Below are 7,595 nucleotides of genomic sequence, written 5' to 3'. Positions count from 1 at the left end.
TTAGCAGACACCAACCACATACTAAATTAAGGCTAAATTTGCTCCAAGTTTAACAACCATGGATGTTTACTTGTAGATAAAATGAAGAAAATCTCAACATATATGGTAATAAATTACTGTATTTTTTAATATATAAAATGATCATTCTTTTTTTCAAAGAATATAACACGATCATTCAACATCATTAAATTGTGTTGAGCTATCAACCTAAAATTAAGCGAGTTAGTGTTAACTCAAGATCAGCTCATTTCTTGATTGAGATACATAAAGTGGTCAAGGTCGACTCATTTATTTTTGAGTCGAGCAAAAAAACAATCCAATTTCGAATAGCTCACGAGTCTTAGCTTTTCTTGCAGCTCTATCAAAGATCATTAAGTTGGTGCTTAGGCCGGTCATAATCTATCTATGTTATGTCTTTGATTTTTTTAATTACATAATAATATATATTTTTAAATATTGTCCTATACAACATGCTGAGACGCACTGGCGGGGCCTGGTGGGATCACCTCTTCACGCAATCACCAATTGTATTAGGCTCTTCTCAAAAAAGAAAAAACCTTTCGTGTTGGGCCATCGTGTCGCCTAGCCACTCGCTTGATCCTAAAGAAAATGATTGTAGTCTTCGACGAGGAAAAATGTAGTTTCATCCTCTTTCCCCACCTCATCCCATCTAACTTCCCTTCACACTTCACAACCACTCTCTTCCCCACCCCGCATGCAGCCACGGTCAGGGCCGTCGCCGCCGCTCCGTGCAGCCAACTTCCGCCCCAGTGTTCCTCCTTCGGCTTGGATTGTTGTCAACCAACTCACGGCCCTTCTTTTGTATTGTAGGGGAGGCATGGGAGCGATGCGTCCTATACTGTTCAATGTCCAAGGTGGAGCGCCGGCTAGAGGATGAGGTGTAGGCCGTGATGCGAGAGGCGACCATCTTTAAACCGGCCGAGATGCAGTGTGTCGGCGTGCCTGCCGTTCTCGCTGGCACCAGTGGCGTTTTTGTCTTTGGGACGATGCTCATTCAGTTCCTCCATCTAGTTCAGGTACCTGGACTCACTCAGGTATTCGGAATCGAATGGTGATAGTGCAGGACCTATATTAGATCGAAGGGTGGATGTGGTCATATTTGGGTTATAGCGGTGATGATAAATCGAACACATGGGAAATGGACATTATTTGCATGGATGGAGTACGAAGAATGGAAGGATTAATCTGAGTGATTGTGTTTGTAGGTTGTACATATCGGCACTGTGGTGCTTGTTAGCGTGCTTGGCTTGTTTTCTAATGTTTTTTCTTTGATCAGTCAAGATTTCCACAACACTATGTATTACTAGGTAATTTAGATCCATTAAAAAACCCAGATAATTTATATCTAAAGGTAGAAAGTTCGCCAAAACAATATTTTGGGAGTGAATGGATTTGTAACTCATTTACATTGAAATATTTCTTCCACCTGAGATAATTAAGCATTTTCCTTGTGTAACATCTGATAATTCTTTGAGGCTATTCAAATGAGTATTGGAGAACCATTAACGAATTCAACCTCCTTAATCTCGCTTCCATCTATGAAAATACCCCTGCCTGTCATGTCCTTCCACATGGACTCGAAACCATGTTTCCTGAAGAGAAAATAAAAATAAATGGTTTGTACCGTGCAATTTGGCAAATCAGACTCTTTGACAAGATTCCTCATCTATGATCTGAAGAACAAACAAACCTCAGATGAATTACACAAATCAAGGATCTTGTGGTCGGTTTTGAATTTAAAAATATAGCATAACAGTGCATCAACAAAAAATGTATGGCGTAGATAAAGATGCAACTTACATAACTGAATACAAATATAGATATAAATGACTGTATATGTTGATGTACTGACTGGGTTGGCGTCATGCTTGAAGGGATCGCAAGCTAGGGGAGATGACATGGTTCCCGTCTCCTCAGTGATCCCCGTGCGCACACCCTTAGAGCTGATGCAGTGAACAACGTCACTGATGAAGGCATAGTTTAATAATTGATTGAAGGTTCTATATACAAGGAAAAACCACCAACCAATGTGATCTAAAATTAAGAATGATAGCCAGACCCTTTCACAAGACTCAACCCAACAACTTTGGACTCTGGAGGTTACAAGAATTAAAAAGTTGATTCTAGCAACAAGCAAGTACTATCAAATGTGTAAATAAGTAAGGTTTACTAAATAAGTGTTACCCTCTGAATCATTTAGCACAATATGTACATAAAAAACTTTGTCCTGCACTAACAAATTGACACAAATACAACTCATTAACATGCCAATCTGAAATAGAAAGCACATTACTCAACATGTTTTCTAAATAAATGTTTGGAGAAATTAGCACATGATAATTCTTTGAAGCTATTCAGATGAGTATTGGAAACCATTAAGAAATTCAACCTCCTTAATCTCGCCTCCATCTACCCTGCCTATCATGTCCTTCCACATGGAAGCGAAACCATGTTTCCTGAAGAGAAAATAAAAATAAATGAACATCTCATTAGTGCACTGTACATTTGTACCGTGTAAATTGGCAAATCAGACTCTTTGACAAGATTCCTCATCTATGACCTAAAGAACAAACAAACCTCAGATGAATTACACAAATCAAGGATCTTGTGGTCGGTTTTGAATTTAAAAATCTAGCACAACAGTGCATCAACAAAAAATGTATAGTGTAGATAAAGATGCGACTTACATTACTGAATACAAAGATATAGATATAAATGACTGTGTATGTTGATGTACTGACTGGGTTGGCATCATGCTTGAAGGGCTCGCAAGCTAGGGGAGATGACATGGTTCCCGTCTCCTCAATGATCCTCGTGCGCACACCCTTAGAGGTGTAGTCGGTTCCTCTTCCGCTAGCACTCGTCGGCAATGTAGGAGCCTATCACAATGCACAATTACTCACATCAAAGCATTTTTTTGCAATTACATAGTAAGCACAGTATGAGAGTATCCAGGCAAAACAACACAGAGTGTTAAAATAGTGCAATTTTGCGTAGGGCGGGGGAACACACACACACCTTATCAAAATATCGACTTATATTTAGGAACGGAGGGAGTATTAAAATCGTCCAATTCTCCTACACATATTCTGATGATTTATCATCGATTGTCAACGGGGCATACTTCTTCTTCAACCCCTCCCTCCCAAGAGAGTAAGAAGGCAAGATAGTGGTCGTAACCACCTAAATTAGCCACCCATAGTATATATAAGATGCCGTACACACACTGCAACCTGTCAAGGGCAATTCAGGCAATGCAATCATATGCTACAATTTCCATCTATTTTCAGTAAGCAGAAATACACCAGAAAATAGACCAAAGTAAAACAGGGTTGCCACAACAACATACAGGATCAATCCCAGTGTAGTACAAAAAAGGTGATCTTGACCTTGTGTTGTAACTCTTTTATTGTTGGTGTAGTACAAAAAAAGTGATTTGGACCTTGTGTCGTAACTCTTTTACAGTTGGTATACAGGTAAACCTTATTTGCTTCATCAAATAGAAGGTTGCACTTACCCATCCTCTCGCCTCGTCGTGTACCGGGGGAAACCATTGGCAACAGCGTCGTCATCGTCGCGATCCTTCCTCGAGGTGTTGATAGGTGCCGGCGCTTCGGAGTCTTGGAGCCTAGTGGAAGATCTCGGTGGGCGCAGCGATCACGAGGCTTCTTCGTTTTTTGTTGATCCGCCGTTGTCGGCATTGGTTTTTTTGCTCTTTCTTTGTCGTTTCTTTTGGGCGTGACTGTGCTGCTTCCGCCCCAGCACCTATCCCTGTATGGTTCGGCTGGCTGCTTTGTATACAAAGCGGGGGAAAACCCTTTTTCGGTAATAGAAGGTTGCACTTTGAACAAAATTCAGCACACCTAGTTTTGCAACTTTTGCTATCTGTGCAAACTGAACTTTATATGTCCAGCAATTGATCCACGAATACAAGCGACATAACTGAACAATGAAGCAGGGCCCATGATACACCTAAAATTAATTATTCACGTCATGTAAGCATCTCATCAAGACCTCTTACTCTCTATAGTCCTTCACTAATGAAAACATAATATTTTGCTTACCATCACAATGACATTTTCTTTTTCAATATCAGCCCGTGCTATCTACCTCAACTCACCTTGATAACGAACTGACAAGCATAATCACCATAGTTCAATGAGCACACAACAGATAAAAGAGAAACATTTTAAAATAGCCAACCGCGAGCATGATCGGGCCATCAGGGGCTTGGCTAGTTATGTGTGGTGACTGCCTACAAAACATGAAGACACACGCATTAAAGATGAAAGCCATGAATTGGTCCATTGAAGAACACACACTACTTAAAATCTGAAACATCAACTCGTATGGGGACTTTCAACGAACACCTAAGGGTCACACATACATATGTTTTATTTCAACGAACACCTAATATTCGGCTAACTCAAAAAAAAAATGAATTTCCACCAACCTGTAAGCAATCCAAAGTCCACAAGCGTCACTCAAAAGTTTGAGCATCACACTGCCCAGTGGCAGATGCAAAATATTGCTTAATGGAAATCAAGGTGCATGCGAGCAATCGAAGTACGCAGTGGTTATACTATAGGAAACCAACATCTAGGTTTGAAACGAAAATGAGGAGGAGGGGGGATTAGGAGGGCTTGCCTCGCAGCTGGCCAACGCCATCAGAGTTGCAGTTTAATCTTACTTCTCTCTCTTATTTCTTGTACAAAGTCCACAAACATCTCACCCAACAATCTGCCAGCCCCAGACCTGTGTTATAAGAAAACATCTTACTGGCCACAAGCATTGCAACGAAACCATAACAAAGTACTCCTACATAGTAAGATATAAATGTTTGATGTCGAATCCAACACGGTTTGGTCGCATTCAAGCTCACCAAGCACATCCTACATGCTCTACACCAATCAGCCTACAAAGTAAAAAAGAAAAGGAATTGAATCATATTGGATTGTAAATTATAACACCTTTGTTGGTCTTAATTAGTAAGCGGAGAGGCCATATAAATCCTGAAAGCACTGGTATCATTTATAAACAACATTATGTTAGGAGGTAATGTCAAGAATCTAATCATAAGAGCGATGAGAACTGGACCTACACAGAGATAATGCACCCTTCTCCAAATTCCCATTGAACTGTTAATGACGCCATCACATTTTTGTCCTCAGTTAGTGTCCACGATCACATATTTGGGTGTACAACTTCCAACCCTCATATTTACTCGTGAACTCATTCGCACCCTGAATACATTTCATTAAGAATAAGTTGGCATCAGGTCGTGTGTAGAAGTTCCAAAAGAAACAAGAATTTGTAATGTCTAAACCTGCTATCTTTACTGCATCCAGTTGCAGAATCAACCAGCGTCGGGGCGTTGACTTCTTCATGTGAGGCTTTGCCAATGAAATCAAATATTCACATTTTTCCTTGGAATGAGAGCATCAGTAAAGCCAGTCATACCCTAATTGCTATTTGAAGAGAACTAACATGGATAATTAATAGTTGCAGTAATACCAGTCAGGTAAAATACAACAAATACTCCTGTCACACCTCTCATTATGCAATGTCATCAGAAGTAAACAGCTTCTAAAGGCACTTTGGATACTAATAATCATGCACATGTGTCCGTTCACCTGAGTTTGACCCCCAAGCAGATTTAAAGAATAACGTATGTGTGAATATATACGAGGATTCCTAGATGGAGAATATCTTGACGTGCTCACACTTCTCAACGCATGTAGAGCCATGTCTATAATAGCCTATACAGTAAAATGCCAATGGTGATACAACTCACATCTGGTTCCTTAGTCCACAATTTTTGGTACCTAACTCACATCATAAGTAAACTTCATTCGCCATTCTTGCGACTAAATTACAAGCATTTTGAATTTTACTTCACGAATCTAATCTGGTACCGATAGGACAACATTTACAACGAGCTCTTAACTGGAATTTAACAATATCCTAAAATCCTTGATATTAATCTGGAGATATCCCAACCCGCATCCTAGAACCAGCAATAACGATAAGTTGTTTCGGTCCAAACCAAAAACAGAATAGGGAAAGAGATTCGCATGGAAGTTGTATTAGATGAACACATGTGGCTCCCATGACAAAACACCAGGCCAAAAAGCACCTGTGATATGAGAGAGCAAGTGGAGACGACTTTCTGTGAATCCTTGCTCTCTCATTTCCTGAAACACAAGCTGAGAGGTTTTATGTTAGGCCTAAAGTATTTTCCGCCCACATTTGTAGATAATGGTATCATACTGGTGATGAATTTATGTCCTAACACGATATGTGTGAGTAGAAAGATAGGTAGGCTTACATGGTTGAAAGGAAGTGAAAGAGGCTGGAAAGGCAAGGTGATATGTGACCAAATTGGTCGATTTGTCGCTTCATCTGCAGAAATTGCAAGTGAAGATAGTGAATAATTAGAATTATTGTTAATGGATTCAAATGTCTTGACTAATTAGACTTCAGTAGTGCAATGAAATATAGTGAAGATAGTGAATGAGACAAACATTCAGAAATTGCAAGTGAAGATAGTGAATAATAAGAACTCATCTATAGAGTGTTTGTCTCATTCTCCTCGTCTGAATGTTTGTCTCATTCTCATTCTCCTTGTCTGAAACTGTGTTTGAGCTGCTGCCAACTGGATGAGAACAAATCATATATAGTGAACAATAATGTCAACCAGAAGAAGAAGAAAAGGTACTAATAGCTCAAGTGCGTAAGTGCCAGAAGGTACAGTATGTTGAAAAAAATAGTGAATCCTACAATGGCTACAGTGGAAACCCAAAATCGCCAATCTCTAGTAAAATAGTCTTTGGCTATAAGAATCCCGAATCTATAAACAAAAGTTGTAGAACCTTGGTCCACGGTCCCCTTTCTCCCTGCGCTTCTCCAACCTCCTGCACAATGATACAAAAAACAAGTAGCACATCAATCTCGGGGGAAAAGGGACATGATACTGGGGTAACAAACACGACAGATCACAGAGCCATGGACGATGGAGGGGAGGAGGCTAAAGGGATGCATGACTTGAACGCATATCTGTGGAAGCGCGGGGGCGTCGATCCCGGACATCATCGACAGTGTTTCCTCTGGTACGGCGGCGGCGGCGATCCCGTATGCTGGCGGCAGGGAGATCGCGACAGCGAGAGACGCTGATCCCGGAGGTCGGTGGCGGCGATCCCGTACGTCGGCGGTTGGGAGATCGCACGAGACCGCGGCAGCGAGAGACGTTGATCCCGGTCGCGGCGGCGGCGACGTCTTCTCTGTGACATGCGGTTGCGTCAGGAAGAGGACGGCTGCGGCGTTTACTTCTCGAGGGGGATCGAGAGGAGCCCGTTTGGTGCCGGGTGGGTTTTTTTTGGTGAGTGCGTGCGTGGTGGTGCGGGGACGAAAAAAAACGGACGAAAAAAAACCAGACGAATAGGGTGGAACGAAATAAAACCAGCGAAAAATAACCGGTAGACTATTCACCAACTGCTCCATTAGGAGTAGAGATAACTTGTCTGAAGTCTAACTAAGCAAAATGTTTGACCAAATCCTTTCTTAAGAAATACAAC

At 41.1% G+C, this 7,595-nt stretch overlaps 2 long non-coding RNA genes across 8 annotated transcripts; both read right to left on the bottom strand.

Annotated features, from left to right (window-relative positions):
• Positions 1 to 1,417: 1,417 nt before the first annotated feature.
• Positions 1,418 to 4,654, bottom strand: LOC119307265. Of its 4 annotated transcripts, none has more exons than XR_005149213.1 (5): positions 3,539 to 4,654; positions 2,763 to 2,900; positions 2,411 to 2,477; positions 1,822 to 1,964; positions 1,418 to 1,613 (listed from the first exon to the last, which is right to left on the bottom strand). It is a non-coding gene; the product is annotated as an uncharacterized LOC119307265 (long non-coding RNA). The 4 variants fall into 4 exon arrangements; XR_005149215.1 differs by having other exon boundaries at positions 1,874 to 1,964; XR_005149216.1 differs by lacking the exon at positions 1,418 to 1,613 and having other exon boundaries at positions 1,657 to 1,964; positions 3,040 to 4,654.
• A 15-nt stretch (positions 4,655 to 4,669) lies between these two features.
• LOC119307264 lies at positions 4,670 to 7,328 on the bottom strand. Of its 4 annotated transcripts, none has more exons than XR_005149211.1 (7): positions 7,066 to 7,328; positions 6,894 to 6,935; positions 6,350 to 6,676; positions 5,348 to 6,227; positions 5,123 to 5,264; positions 4,992 to 5,042; positions 4,671 to 4,776 (listed from the first exon to the last, which is right to left on the bottom strand). It is a non-coding gene; the product is annotated as an uncharacterized LOC119307264 (long non-coding RNA). The 4 variants fall into 4 exon arrangements; XR_005149209.1 differs by lacking the exon at positions 4,992 to 5,042 and adding an exon at positions 4,904 to 4,936; XR_005149208.1 differs by lacking the exon at positions 4,992 to 5,042 and having other exon boundaries at positions 4,670 to 4,936.
• Positions 7,329 to 7,595: the final 267 nt, after the last annotated feature.

This window comes from Triticum dicoccoides, chromosome 5B, assembly GCF_002162155.2.
Source record: "Triticum dicoccoides isolate Atlit2015 ecotype Zavitan chromosome 5B, WEW_v2.0, whole genome shotgun sequence".
Taxonomy (NCBI): domain Eukaryota; kingdom Viridiplantae; phylum Streptophyta; class Magnoliopsida; order Poales; family Poaceae; genus Triticum; species Triticum dicoccoides.
The sequence above is the reverse complement of the archived record's forward strand: the minus strand, read 5'-3'. Positions and strand labels throughout refer to the sequence as shown.